Raw genomic sequence first — 14,535 nt, forward strand, 5'->3', positions numbered from 1 at the left:
CGCTTAGGCCTGGATTTAGTTTCCTTGGGCCCTCCTATCCATTGATGCTCAAAGCCTTGGATCCTTTTTACCCTTGCCTTTTGGTTTTAAGGGCTATTGGCTTTTTCTACTGCTCCTTCTTTTTTTTTTTTTTGACTGCTTTTTCTTGCTTCAAGAATCAATTTCATGATTTTTCAGATCATCAATAATATTTTTCGTGTTCCTCATTCTTTCAGGAGCCAATATTCATAAAATTCAAGATAAAAATTATGCACTGTTCAAGCATTCATTCAGAGAACAAAAGTATTGCCACCACACATAATTAATTATAATTTTTATTATTAAGAACTCGAAAAATATAGATTACTTCTTTATTCTAAAATAAAAATCTACTACTTTATTCATGCCTGATGATGATGAGAAAAATAAATTATAGCTTAATTAGAAATAAAATCAAAATAGACATACTAATTACTACTACTAAATATCTCCTAAGGTAAATTTCTATAATACTACTATCACTAAGTTAAAGCAGAAAAATTTGGAACTCAGTAACCTGTTGTTTTGAGGAGTAGATGTTCCTCTAATCTGTGGGGTGCTTTTCAAGGATTAATTTTTGGCGCTTTAGCTCCCTTAGATCACGCCCTTGCTCTTCCTGTTCCTTAAGCAGTTTGCAAAGTATGCTACTTTGATTGTTCTGTTCTTCCTTTATTTGGTCCATAGCTTCTTGCAATTTGGAAATAGAAGCCTCAAGATGTTCCCAATATTCGAATTGAGGCAGTTCTGGGAGGGCTTCCTGTGCTCTCCTCTTGGCTGAATCATCTTGTTGCTGTTGTCTGACCATTGATAGTCCAGTGATTGGCCTCTCAACTGGAATATACTCTGTTATCCCCATCTTCACTCCGGCATCTTTGCAGAGCATAGAGATTAAGCTTGGATAGGCCAATTTGGCGTCCTTGGAATTCCTGTTTGCTATTTTGTATAGCTCACATGAGATCAGTTGATGGACTTCTACTTCTTTTCCCAACATGATGCAGTGAATCATGACAGCTCTTTTAATGGTAACTTCAGAACGGTTGCTGGTGGGCAATATGGAACGCCCAATGAAATCTAGCCAGCCTCTGGCTACTGGTTTTAGATCTTCTCTTTTGAGTTGAATTGGGGTGCCAGTGGTGCTGGTGGTCCACCTGGCTTCAGGGATGCATATATCCTCTAGAATCTTGTCTAGACCTTTATTTACCCTCATCATTCTCCTGTTAAAGGAGTCTGGGTCATCTTTCAGTTGAGGAATCTTAAATATCTCCCTGATCTTGTCAGGATGAGTATGAACGATCTTTCCTCTGACTAAGGTCCGATGGTCATAGAGAGCAGCTCCAATTATTCTCTGCCTGTCTGTCTGCCATAGATTAGCATAGAACTCCTGAACCATGTTTCTTCCCACTTTCGTTTCAGGATTGGTCAGAATTTCCCAATTCCTGATTCGAATTTGCTCTTGAATCTCTTGATATTCATCTTCTTTCAGATCAAATTTGACTTCCGGGATCACTGATCTGTGACTCATTATTTTGTAGTAATGGTCTGAATGTTCTTTAGTTAAGAACTTTCCTTGATTCCAAAGTGGCTTTGGAGCGCTCTCTTTCTTGCCTCTTGGGGTGGGTTGTTTTCCTTTAGGGGCCATGATCTTAATGAGTATGTTTTTGTGATCACGGATAACCACACCAAACTTAGAGCTTTGCTTGTCCCCAAGCAAAAGAGAAGAAAGGAGAGGGATAGGAGGAGAGCAAGTGTTGCAAAGTGATGATGAGGGGGGCGCCGAACTCAATATAAAGGGAGGGGGTGGGAAATTTTCGAAAATAAGAAAAGGATAAGGTAGAAGATATGATTTATAAAAGATAGATATGATAAGAAGAAGATATAGTTTAAAAAGAGAAAGATATGAATAATAATTAAAAAGATGGATTTGAATTTTTAATTTTGAAAAAGATTTTTAAAGAGATAATTGAGTTTTGAAAACAAACTTTAAAAGAGTTGGATTGGATTGAAAATTAATTTGTCCTTATGGATGAAGATACATTTGATATTTTTGAAAAAGGGATTTTAGAAATTAGGATTTTTAGAAAACTAATTTGATTTGAGGGATGATAATTTGAAACATGTTGATGTAAGAAATTATGAATTGAAACATAAAAAATTTAGAAAAATTGTAAAAAAAATGAATTTTACCTCCTCCCCATCATCCTGGCGTTAAACGCCCAACTGCTGCATGGTTTGGGCGTTTAACGCCAAAATGTTGCTTCTCCTGGGCGTTCAACGCCCAGCTGATGCATCTTTCTGGCGTTGAACGCCAGGAAGTCCTTTGTTACTGGGCATTTTTCTGAACGCCCAGAATGCTGTCAATCTGGCGTTAAACGCCCAGAAGGTTCTTCTTTCTGGCGTTTAACGCCCAGAAGATGCTCCTTTCTGGCGTTTAACGCCCAGATGGCTACTCTTACTGGCGTTGAACGCCCAGTGGGTGCTTCTTTTGGGCGTTCAACGCCCAAAATGTTTCTTACTGGCCTTTTTTCGCCAGTGAACTTCTAAATTCCCCTTTAACTTTGTGAATCCAATCAATTGCTATTTTACCTTGAGGATATTTTGACTTATACCTGTAAAAATCAACAAAAACAAATAAAATTAAATTTTGTGATTGGCTGGGTTGCCTCCCAACAAGTGCTTCTTTAATGTCATTAGCTGGACTATCACTGAGTTTTAATTAAGTCTCAGTTTTGAGCATTCTTGCTCAAAATTGCCTTCAAGATAATGTTTAACTCTTTGTCCATTAACAATGAACTTTTTGTTAGAGTCATTATCCTGAAGCTCTATGTATCCATATGGTGATACGTTTGTAATGATATATGGACCTCTCCACCGGGATTTTAATTTCCCGGGGAATAATTTGAGCCTAGAATTAAATAGCAGAACTTTCTGCCCCGGCTCAAAGACTCTGGGTGACAATTTCTTATCATGCCATCTTGTCGCTTTCTCTTTGTAAATCTTTGCATTCTCGAAAGCATTGAGTCTAAATTCCTCTAGCTCATTTAACTGGAGCAATCGTTTTTCTCCAGCTATCTTGGCATCAAGGTTCAGGAATCTGGTTGCCCAATAGGCCTTGTGTTCCAGTTCCACTGGCAAGTGACATGCCTTTCCATACACAAGCTGGTATGGAGAGGTCCCTATAGGGGTCTTGAATGCTATTCTGTATGCCCACAGAGCATCATCCAAGCTTCTTGCCCAATCCCTTCTACGGTTAATTACAGTCCGTTCCAGGATTCTTTTGAGTTCTCTATTTGAGACTTCAGCTTGCCCATTAGTTTGTGGATGATATGGAGTAGCTACCCTGTGACTAACTCCATAACGAACTAGAGCAGAGTAAAGCTGTTTATTGCAGAAATGAGTGCCCCCATCACTGATTAATACTCTAGGGATACCAAATCTGCTGAAGATGTGTTTCTGGAGGAATTTTAACACTGTTTTAGTGTCATTGGTAGGTGTTGCAATAGCCTCCACCCATTTGGATACATAATCCACTGCCACCAGAATATAAGTGTTTGAGTATGATGGTGGGAAAGGTCCTATGAAGTCAATGCCCCATACATCAAACAACTCAATCTCTAAGATCCCTTGTTGAGGCATGGCGTAACTGTGAGGTAGATTGCCAGATCTTTGGCAATTGTCACAATTAAGTACATACACTCGGGAGTCTTTATAGAGAGTAGGCCAGTAGAAGCCACATTGGAGGACTCTTGTGGCTGTTCGCTCACTTCCAAAGTGTCCTCCATACTGTGATCCATGGCAGTGCCATAGGATCTTCTGTGCTTCTTCCTTAGGCACACATCTACGGATTACTCCGTCTGCACATCTCTTAAAGAGATACGGCTCATCCCAAAGATAATACTTTGCATCCGTGATCAGCTTCTTTATTTGTTGCCTACTGTACTCTTTGGGTATAAATCTCACTGCCTTGTAGTTTGCAATGTCTGCAAACCATGGCACTTCCTGGACGGCAAAGAGTTGCTCATCCGGAAAGGTTTCAGAAATCTCAGTGAGAGGGAGGGACGCCCCTTCCACTGGTTCTATTCGGGACAGGTGATCTGCTACTTGATTCTCTGTCCCTTTTCTGTCTCTTATTTCTATATCAAACTCTTGCAGAAGCAGCACCCATCTTATAAGTCTGGGTTTTGAATCCTGCTTTGTGAGTAGATACTTAAGAGCAGCATGATCTGTATACACAATCACTTTTGATCCTACTAAATAGGATCTGAATTTGTCAATGGCGTAAACTACTGCAAGTAGCTCTTTTTCTGTGGTTGTGTAATTCTTCTGTGCATCATTTAAAACACGGCTGGCGTAGTAAATGACGTGCAGAAGCTTGTCATGCCTTTGTCCCAACACTGCACCAATGGCATGGTCACTGGCATCACACATTAATTCAAATTGTAATGTCCAGTCTGGTGCAGAGATGATTGGTGCTGTAACCAATCTAGCTTTCAGAGTCTCAAATGCTTGCAGACACTCTTTATCAAAGATAAATGGCGTGTCAGCAGCTAGCAGGTTGCTCAGAGGTTTGGCAATTTTTGAAAAATCCTTTATAAACCTCCCGTAGAATCCTGCATGCCCCAGAAAGCTTCTGATTGCCTTAACATTGGCAGGTGGTGGTAGTTTTTCAATTACCTCTACTTTAGCTTGATCCACCTCTATCCCCTTGTTCGAGATTTTGTGTCCAAGGACAATTCCTTCAGTTACCATAAAGTGACACTTTTCCCAGTCTAAAACCAGGTTAGTCTCTTGGCATCTCTTTAGAACAAGTGCTAAATGGTTAAGGCAGGAGCTGAATGAGTCTCCAAACACTGAAAAGTCATCCATGAAGACTTCCAGAAAATTTTCCACCATATCAGAGAAAATTGAGAGCATGCACCTCTGAAAGGTTGCAGGTGCATTGCACAGGCCAAATGGCATCCTTCTGTATGCAAATACTCTGGATGGGCATGTGAGTTGCAAGCCTGGAAAGAAATGCTACTTTATAAAGGATAGCTGAAAGCGAGAAATGGTCTATAATCTGGAGATAGCTCATTCTCTTTAGTTGCAATCCCATCCTTAGAATGAGGTGAGAAGTTCTAAGTTTTCTTTGTTGACATGATATATTGATAGTCTTACTGCCAAAATTGGATTGCTCACTGAACTCCTCAAACATGAAATTAGAGCCATTAATAAAATAAATCGAAGGAGCAGACTTAGAAAGCTGGAGCATGACGAAGTCAGCATCAGGAATGAAGTCTAAGTCATAACCCGAGCAACAAGTAAGATGGATTTAGGAATCCCGTCCTGTGAATGATAAGGTTGAGCATGCTAGCATCCGTTTTCTATTGACTTACGAAAGCATTAATCAGTCAGAAGGAAAAGCAACCTATCCCTGGATAGATAGAGTTGAAATGTGAGTGACTGGCACCAACCACTAGTTGATTAGAAATGTCAACCCGGAGTGACACTCCAAGATCAAGAATGTTAATCGGGCTTCAACACTTTCTTTTCGTCTTTTCGAAGGCTATCTTGCCTCTTTCCGAGAATGAATGACACTAATCAGAAGTGAATCCCACCTATATGCTTTCGTGCTTTAGCTTCAAGCGCTTTGGCCCGGGTAAGTAAGGTACGGACTTTTCCTAGTTAAAACTCCTAAGTCATTTAGGTCTCCCGAAGATAAGATGCTATATATAAGATTAAGTGTGGATCTATTCCAATAGTTTCTGGTAAGCCTGATAGAGCACAGTTGGTAACAAGGCGAAGCCGTGCCTGAAAGTGAGTTCCTTGTTTTTCTGTTCTTTCTTCCCTATGTGCCGGGGATTCCCGTTCCTATTCTCTTCTATAGTTCCGGGGTATTGAAAATGAAGCTACTGATGTAAACCAGAGCTCTGGTGATTCAGATTTGGCATTTAGAAAGCAGATAGAGGAATTCAAGGCTTAGGCTTATTAATTCTTATTCCATTTCGTTTTGAAAGTAAGATGCTACTAAAACTTTTTCCATGACCACGAGCAGACTAGGTTGTGAGGGAAGGAAGGCACTCTTTTTGCAATTATGCCGCGTCTGTTGCAAGAATAGGCTCTTAGCCTGATCTACATGGAAGTCAGTACCCTCACTACCTGCCGTTTTCTCCTGATCCTGGGGATCTACTGCAATTTGATTATAACCTGAATATCCATCCAGGAAGCAGTAGTATTCATGACCTGCTAGTCTTTATAGCATCTGGTCTATGAATGGTAAAGGAAAATGATCCTTTCTGTAATCAATACACATACGCCACCCAGTAACTGTTCTTGTAGGAACCAGTTCATTTTTTTCATTATGAACCACTGTCATGCCACCTTTCTTAGGGACGACTTGGACAGGGCTCACCCAGGGGCTGTCAGAAATAGTATAAATAATCCCAGCCTCTAGTAATTTAGTGACCTCTTTCTGCACTACTTCCTTCATGGCTGGGTTCAGCCGCCTTTGTGGTTGTACCACTGGCTTGGCGTCACCCTCCAGTAAGATCTTGTGCATGCATCTGGCTGGGCTAATGCCCTTAAGATCACTGATGGACCACCCAAGAGCTGTCTTGTGTGTCCTTAGCACTTGAATTAGTGCTTCCTCTTCCTGTGGCTCTAAGGTAGAGCTTATGATTACAGGAAAGGTATCACCTTCTCCCAAGAATGCATATTTTAGGGAAGGTGGTAATGGTTTGAGCTCGGGTTTAGGAGGTTTCTCCTCTTCCTGAGGGATTTTCAGAGGTTCTACTATTTTCTCTGACTCCTCCAGATCAGGCTGGACATCTTTAAAGATGTCCTCTAGCTCTGATTCGAGACTCTCAGCCATATTGACCTCTCTTACCAGAGAGTCAATAATATCAACACTCATGCAGTCATTTGGGGTGTCTGGATGTTGCATGGCTTTGACAACATTCAACTTGAACTCCTCCTCATTGACTCTCAAGGTTACTTCCCCTTTTTGGACGTCAATGAGGGTTCGGCCAGTTGCTAGGAAAGGTCTTCCTAGAATAAGAGTTGCACTCTTGTGCTCCTCCATTTCCAGCACCACAAAGTCAGTAGGAAAGGCAAATGGCCCAACCTTGACAATCATGTCCTCAATCACGCCTGATGGGTATTTAATGGAGCCATCAGCAAGTTGAAGACATATCCTGGTTGGTTTGATTTCTTCAGTTAAACCAAGCTTTCTGATAGTAGATGCAGGTATTAGGTTGATACTTGCCCCAAGATCACATAAAGCTTGCTTGGTGCAAGTGCCCTCTAATGTGCATGGTATCATAAAGCTCCCAGGATCTTTAAGCTTCTCAGGTAAGCTTTTCAGAATGGCTGCACTGCATTCTTCAGTGAGGTAAACTTTTTCAGTTTCCCTCCAATCCTTCTTATGACTTAAGATTTCTTTCATGAACTTAGCATAAGAGGGTATTTGCTCAAGTGCTTCTGCAAACGGAATCTTTATTTCAAGAGTCCTGAGATAGTCTGCAAAGCGGGCAAATTGCTTATTGATGAGCGGATAATTTGTACGCTTTTTGGCATTATTTTTAGTATGTTTTTAGTATGATCTAGTTAGTTTTTAGTATATTTTTATTAGTTTTTAGTTAAAATTCACTTTTCTGGACTTTACTATGAGTTTTTGTGTTTTCTGTGATTTCAGGTATTTTCTGGCTAAAATTGAGGGATCTGAGCAAAAATCTGATTCAGAGACTGAAAAGGACTGCAGATGCTGTTGGATTCTGACCTCCCTGCACTCGAAGTAGATTTTCTGGAGCTACAGAAGCTCAATTGGCGCGCTCTCAACGGCGTTGGAAAGTAGACATCCTGGGCTTTCCAGCAATATATGATAGTCCATACTTTGCCCAAGATTTGATGGCCCAAACCGGCGTTCAAAGTCACCCTCAGGAATTCCAGCGTTAAACGCCGAAACTGGCACCTAAATGGGAGTTAAACGCCCAAACTGGCATAAAAGCTGGCGTTTAACTCCAAGAAGAGTCTCTACACGAAAATGCTTCATTGCTCAGCCCAAGCACACACCAAGTGGGCCCGAAAGTGGATTTTTATGTCATTTACTCATCTTTGTACACCCTAGGCTACTAGTTTTCTATAAGTAGGACCTTTTACTATTGTATTAGACATCTTGGTAGCTATCTTTGAGTTTCATGCTATCTTAGATCATTTGGGAGGCTGGCCACTCGGCCATGCCTAGACCTTGTTCTTATGTATTTTCAACGGTGGAGTTTCTACACACCATAGATTAAGGTGTGGAGCTCTGCTGTACCTCGAGTATTAATGCAATTACTATTGTTCTTCTATTCAATTCCGCTTGTTCTTTGTCCAAGGTATCACTTGTTCTTCAACTTGATGAATGTGATGATCCGTGACACTCATCATCATTCTCACTTATGAACAAAGTGACTGACAACCACTCTGTTCTACAAGCAACAAGGCTCTAGTGTTTATCTCTTGGATTCCTGATACACGATGCATGGTTGATCGCCTGACAACCGAGTGCTCGCCTGACAAACGAGCCAGCCATTCCGTGAGATCAGAGTCTTCGTGGTATAGGCGAGAACTGATGGCGGCATTCAAGAGAATCCGGAAGGTCTAACCTTGTCTGTGGTATTCTGAGTAGGATTCAATGATTGAATGACTGTGACGTGCTTCAAACTCCTAGCAGGCGGGGCGTTAGTGACAGACGCAAAAGAATCACTGGATTCTATTCCGGCCTGACCGAGAACCGACAGCTGATTAGCCATATGCTGTGACAGAGCATAGGAACATTTTCACTGAGAGGATGGGAGGTAGCCACTGACAACGGTGAAACCCTTGCATAAGCTTGCCATGGAAAGGAGTAAGAAGGATTGGATGAAGACAGTAGGAAAGCAGAGAGACGGAAGGGAAAGCATCTTCATACGCTTATCTGAAGCTCTCACCAATGATATACATAAGTATCTCTATCTTTATCTTTATGTTTTATTCATCATCTATACCCATTTGAGTCTGCCTGACTGAGATTTACAAGGTGACCATAGCTTGCTTCATACCAACAATCTCCGTGGGATCGACCCTTACTCGCGTAAGGTTTATTACTTGGACGACCCAGTGCACTTGCTGGTTAGTTGTGCGAAGTTGTGTTTATGCCATGGTATTGAACACCAAGTTTTTGGGGTTCATGACCGGGGATTATGAGAGTTGTGAAAAGTATTGTTCACAATTTCGCGCACCAAGTTTTTGGCGCCGTTGCCGGGGATTGTTTGAGTATGGACAACTGACGGTTCATCTTGTTGCTTAGATTAGGTAATTTTTTTTTCTTCAGAGTTCTTAAGAATGAATTCTAGAGTTTCATGATGATCTGCTGAAATCTGGCTGGCTGAGAAGCCATGTCTAATCTTATTGGACCGAGGTTTCAACTGATCATCACAATAGCTTGTTGATTTCCATCAATCTTGCCATTGGAGCAATGATCTGCTAAGGCTTAGCTGGCCATTGGCCATGTCTAGTGTTTTGGACCGAAGCTTTCTTTGAAAGCTTGGCTGGCTGTGAAGCCATGTCTAATTCCTGGACCGGAGTCTTAGACTAACATTGCAATGATTCCTGGAATCCAAATTGAGAATTCTGAAACCTTCATTTTCTATTTTCATATAATTTTCGAAAAAGCACAAAAAAATTACAAAACCATAAAAAACCAAAAAAAGATTTTATGTTTCTTGTTTGAGTCTAGTGTCTAATCTTAAGTTTGGTGTCTTGCATGCCTTGTTTATTTGATCTTGGTTCTATTTTCAAGTTAATAGTACAGGGGACTGAAGATTCAGAACATGCAGCAGAGGAATTACACAGAAAAAGCTGGGCGTTCAGAACGCCCAGTGAAGAAGGACAGACTGGCGTTTAAACGCCAGCCAGGGTACCTGGTTGGGCGTTTAACGCCCAAAAAGGTAGCATTTTGGGCGTTAAACGCCAGAATGGATACCATTCTGGGCGTTTAACGCCAGGATGGCAAAAGGGGGAAGATTTTGTTTTCAAAATCAATTTTTTTTCAAGTATTCAAAGTTTTTCAAAATCAAATCTTTTTCAAATCATATCTCTTCAATCAAATGTTTTCAAAATCAATTTCTTTCCTTTTTCAAAGATACTTACTAACAATTAATGATTTGATTGAACATTTTAAGTATGTTGCCTTTTCTGTTGAGAAAGGTTTAATGTTTGAATCATATCTTTTCTTGTTAGGCAAGTCATTAATTTTTAAAATCAAATCTTTTTAAATTGTTTTCAAATCATATCTTTTCAATCATATCTTTTTAAAAGCATAATTTCTTATCATATCTTTTTAATCACATCTTTTTCAAAACAGTTTTTAATCATATCTTTTTGATTTCTAATTTCAAAAATCTTTTTCAAAAATTACTTGATTCCTTTTCCACTCTTGATTTTCGAAAATTAATTAAATTTTTTTTTAAAAAATGTTTTCAAAATATTTTACTTGATTTTCGAAAATTTCTTCCTCTCTTCCCACATCCTTCTATTTATGGAGTATCACTCCTTCTCAATGCAGAATTCGAACTCTATCTAATTAAGTTCGAATTCTTCTACCTCTTCTTTCTATTTTTCCGTTCCTCTGACACCTCAAGGAATCTCTATACTGTGACATAGAGGATTCCATATCTTCTTGTTCTCTTCTCTTTCACATGAGCACGAACAAAGACAAAAGCATTCTTGTTGAAGCTGACCCTGAACCTGAAAGGACCTTGAAGCGAAAACTAAGAGAAGCTAAAGCACAATTCTCTGTAGAGGACCTGACCGAATTCTTCAAAGAAGAAGAACACATGGCAGCCGAAAACAACAACAATGCCAACAATGCAAGGAAGGTGCTGGGTGACTTTACTGCACCTTCTCCCGACTTCTATGGGAGAAGCATCTCTATCCCTGCCATTGGAGCAAACAACTTTGAGCTTAAGCCTCAATTAGTTTCTCTAATGCAACAGAATTGCAAGTTCCATGGACTTCCATTGGAAGATCCTCATCAGTTTTTAGCTGAGTTCTTGCAAATCTGTGACACAGTCAAGACTAATGGGGTTGACCCTGAGGTCTACAAACTGATGCTATTCCCTTTTGCTGTAAGAGACAGAGCTAGAATATGGTTGGACTCTAACCTAAAGAAAGCCTGGACTCTTGGGAAAAGCTAGTCAATGCCTTCTTGGCAAAGTTCTTTCCAACTCAAAAATTGAGTAAGCTTAGGGTGGAAGTCCAAACCTTCAGACAGAAGGATGGAGAATCCCTCTATGAAGCTTGGGAAAGATACAAACAATTAATCAGAAAATGTCCTTCAGACATGCTTTCTGAATGGAGCATCATAGGTATTTTCTATGATGGTCTCTCTGAACTATCCAAGATGTCTTTGGATAGCTCTGCTGGAGGATCTCTTCATCTGAAGAAGACGCCTACAGAGGCTCAAGAACTCATTGAAATGGTTGCAAATAACCAATTCATGTACACTTCTGAAAGGAATCCTGTGAACAATGGGACAAATCAGAAGAAAGGAGTTCTTGAGATTGATGCTCTGAATGCCATACTGGCTCAGAATAAGATATTGACTCAACAAGTCAATTTGATTTCTCAAAGTCTGTCTGGAATGCAAAATGAACCAAGCAGTACTAAGGATGCTTCATCTGAAGAAGAAGCTTATGATCCTGAGAACCCTTCAATGGAAGAGGTGAATTACCTAGGAGAACCCTATGGAAACACCTATAATTCTTCATGGAGAAATCACCCAAATTTCTCATGGAAGAATCAAGAGAAACCTCAACAAGGTTTCAACAACAATAATGGTGGAAGAAACAGGTTTAGCAATGGCAAGCCTTTTCCATCATCTTCTCAGCAACAGACAGAGAATTCTAAGCAGAACCCCTCTGACTTAGCAACCATGGTCTCTGATCTAATCAAAACCACTCAAAGTTTCATGACTGAAACACGATCCTCCATTAGGAATTTGGAGGCACAAGTGGGACAGCTGAGCAAGAGAATTACTGAACTCCCTCCTAGTACTCTCCCAAGTAATACAGAAGAAAATCCAAAAGGAGAGTGCAAAGCCATAACCATGGCCGAATCTGGAGAGGAAAGAGAGGAAGTGGACGCCACTGAGGAAGACCTCAATGGGCGTGCACCAACCTCCAATGAGTTCCCTAATGAGGAACCATGGGAATCTGAGGCTCAAAATGAGACTATAGAGATTCCATTGGACTTACTTCTGCCTTTCATGAGCTCTGATGAGTATTCCTCCTCTGAAGAGGATGAGTATGTTACTGAAGAGCAAGTTGCTAAATACCTTGGAGCAATCATAAAGCTAAATGACAAGTTATTTGGAAATGAGACTTGGGAGGATGAACCTCCTTTGCTCACCAAAGAACTGGATGACTTGTCTAGGCAGAAATTACCTCAAAAGAGACAAGATCCTGGGAAGTTTTCAGTACCTTGTACCATAGGCACCATGACCTTCAAGAAGGCTCTGTGTGACTTAGGGTCAAGTGTAAACCTCATGCCTCTCTCTGTAATGGAGAAGCTAGGGATCTTTGAGGTACAAGCTGCAAGAATCTCACTAGAGATGGCAGACAACTCAAGAAAACAAGCTCATGGACTTGTAGAGGATGTATTGGTGAAGATTGAAGACCATTACATCCCTACTGATTTCATAGTCCTAGAGATTGGGAAGTGCATGGATGAATCCATCATCCTTGGCAGACCCTTCCTAGCCACAGCAAAGGCTGTGATTGATGTTGATAGAGGTGAACTGATCATTCAAGTGAATGAAGAATCCTTTGTGTTTAAGGCTCAAGGATATCCCTCTGTCACCATGGAGAAGAAGCATGAAGAGCTTCTCTCAAATCAGAGTCAAACAGAGCCCCCACAGTCAAACTCTAAGTTTGGTGTTGGGAGGCCACAACCAAACTCTAAGTTTGGTGTTGAACCCCCACATTCAAACTCTAAGTTTGGTGTTGGGAGGTTCCAACATTGCTCTGAGTATCTGTGAGGCTCCATGAGAGCCCTCTGTCAAGCTACTGACATTAAAGAAGCGCTTGTTGGGAGGCAACCCAATGTTATGTTTTATCTATTTTTTTTTTGTTATTTTTTGTTATTTTGTAGGTTGATGATCATAAGAAGACACAAAATCAATTGAAAAAGCAAAAACAGAATGAAAAACAGAAAGAAAAATACCACACCCTGGAGGAAGAACCCACTGGCGTTTAAACGCCAGTGAGGCTAGCAGTTGGGCGTTTAACGCCCAGTCTGGCACCATTCTGGGCGTTTAACGCCAGAAAGGGGCACCAGACTGGCGTTAAACGCCAGAAAAGGGCAAGAACCTGGCGTTAAACGCCAGGAATGGGCATCAGCCCGGCGTTTAACACCAGAAATGGCTCAAAACGTGATTTTGAATGCCATTTGGTGCAGGGATGACTTTTCCTTGACACCACAGGATCTGTGGACCCCACAGGATCGCCACCAACCCACCACTCTCTCTCTTCTTTTTCACCCATTCACCAATCACCTCAATACCTCTTCCCCAAAAACCCTTCACCTATCAAATCCCATCTTTCTTTTCACCACTCACATCCATCCTTCATAAAACCCCACCTACCTCACCCTTCAAATTCAAACCACTTTCCCTCCCAAACCCACCCATACATGACCGAACCATGAATCCCCCCTCTCCTATATAAACCCTTCTTCACCCCTTCATTTTCACCCAACATAAACACCACTTCTCTCCCTCTTTGGCCGAACACTAAGCCACTCCCTTCTTCCTCATTTCTTCTTCTTCTACTCTCTTCTTTCTTCTTTTGCTCGAGGACGAGCAAACCTTTTAAGTTTGGTGTGGTAAAAGCATTGCTTTTTGTTTTTCCATAACCATTTATGGCATCCAAGGCCGGAGAAACCTCTAGAAAGAGGAAAGGGAAGGCAAAAGCTTCCACCTCCGAGTCATGGGAGATGGATAGATTCATCTCAAGGGTGCATCAAGACCACTTCTATGAAGTTGTGGCCTTGAAGAAGGTGATCCCCGAGGTCCCTTTTTCACTCAAAAAGGGTGAATATCCGGAGATCCGACATGAGATCCGAAGAAGAGGTTGGGAAGTTCTTACCAACCCCATTCAACAAGTCGGAATCTTGATGGTTCAAGAGTTCTATGCCAATGCATGGATCACCAAGAACCATGATCAAAGTGTGAACCCGGATCCAAAGAATTAGCTTACTATGGTTCGGGGGAAATACTTGGATTTCAGTCCAGAAAATATAAGGTTAGCATTCAACTTGCCCATGATGCAAGGAGATGAACATCCTTACACTAGAAGGGTCAACTTTGATCAAAGGTTGGACCAAGTCCTCACAGTCATATGTGAAGAGGGCGCACAATGGAAGAGAGATTCAAGAGGGAAGCCGGTTCAATTGAGAAGGCATGACCTCAAACCCGTGGCTAGAGGATGGTTGGAGTTTATCCAACGCTCAATCATTCCCACT

General features: G+C 41.1%; 1 non-coding gene across 1 annotated transcript; it reads right to left on the reverse strand.

Moving 5' to 3' along the window:
- Positions 1 to 11,254: 11,254 nt before the first annotated feature.
- Positions 11,255 to 11,362, reverse strand: LOC130972174 (small nucleolar RNA R71). The gene has a single exon (XR_009083368.1). It is a non-coding gene; the product is annotated as a small nucleolar RNA R71 (small nucleolar RNA).
- Between the last annotated feature and the right edge of the window lie 3,173 nt (positions 11,363 to 14,535).

Source organism: Arachis stenosperma, chromosome 3 (genome assembly GCF_014773155.1).
Source record: "Arachis stenosperma cultivar V10309 chromosome 3, arast.V10309.gnm1.PFL2, whole genome shotgun sequence".
Classification (NCBI taxonomy): Eukaryota; Viridiplantae; Streptophyta; class Magnoliopsida; order Fabales; family Fabaceae; genus Arachis; species Arachis stenosperma.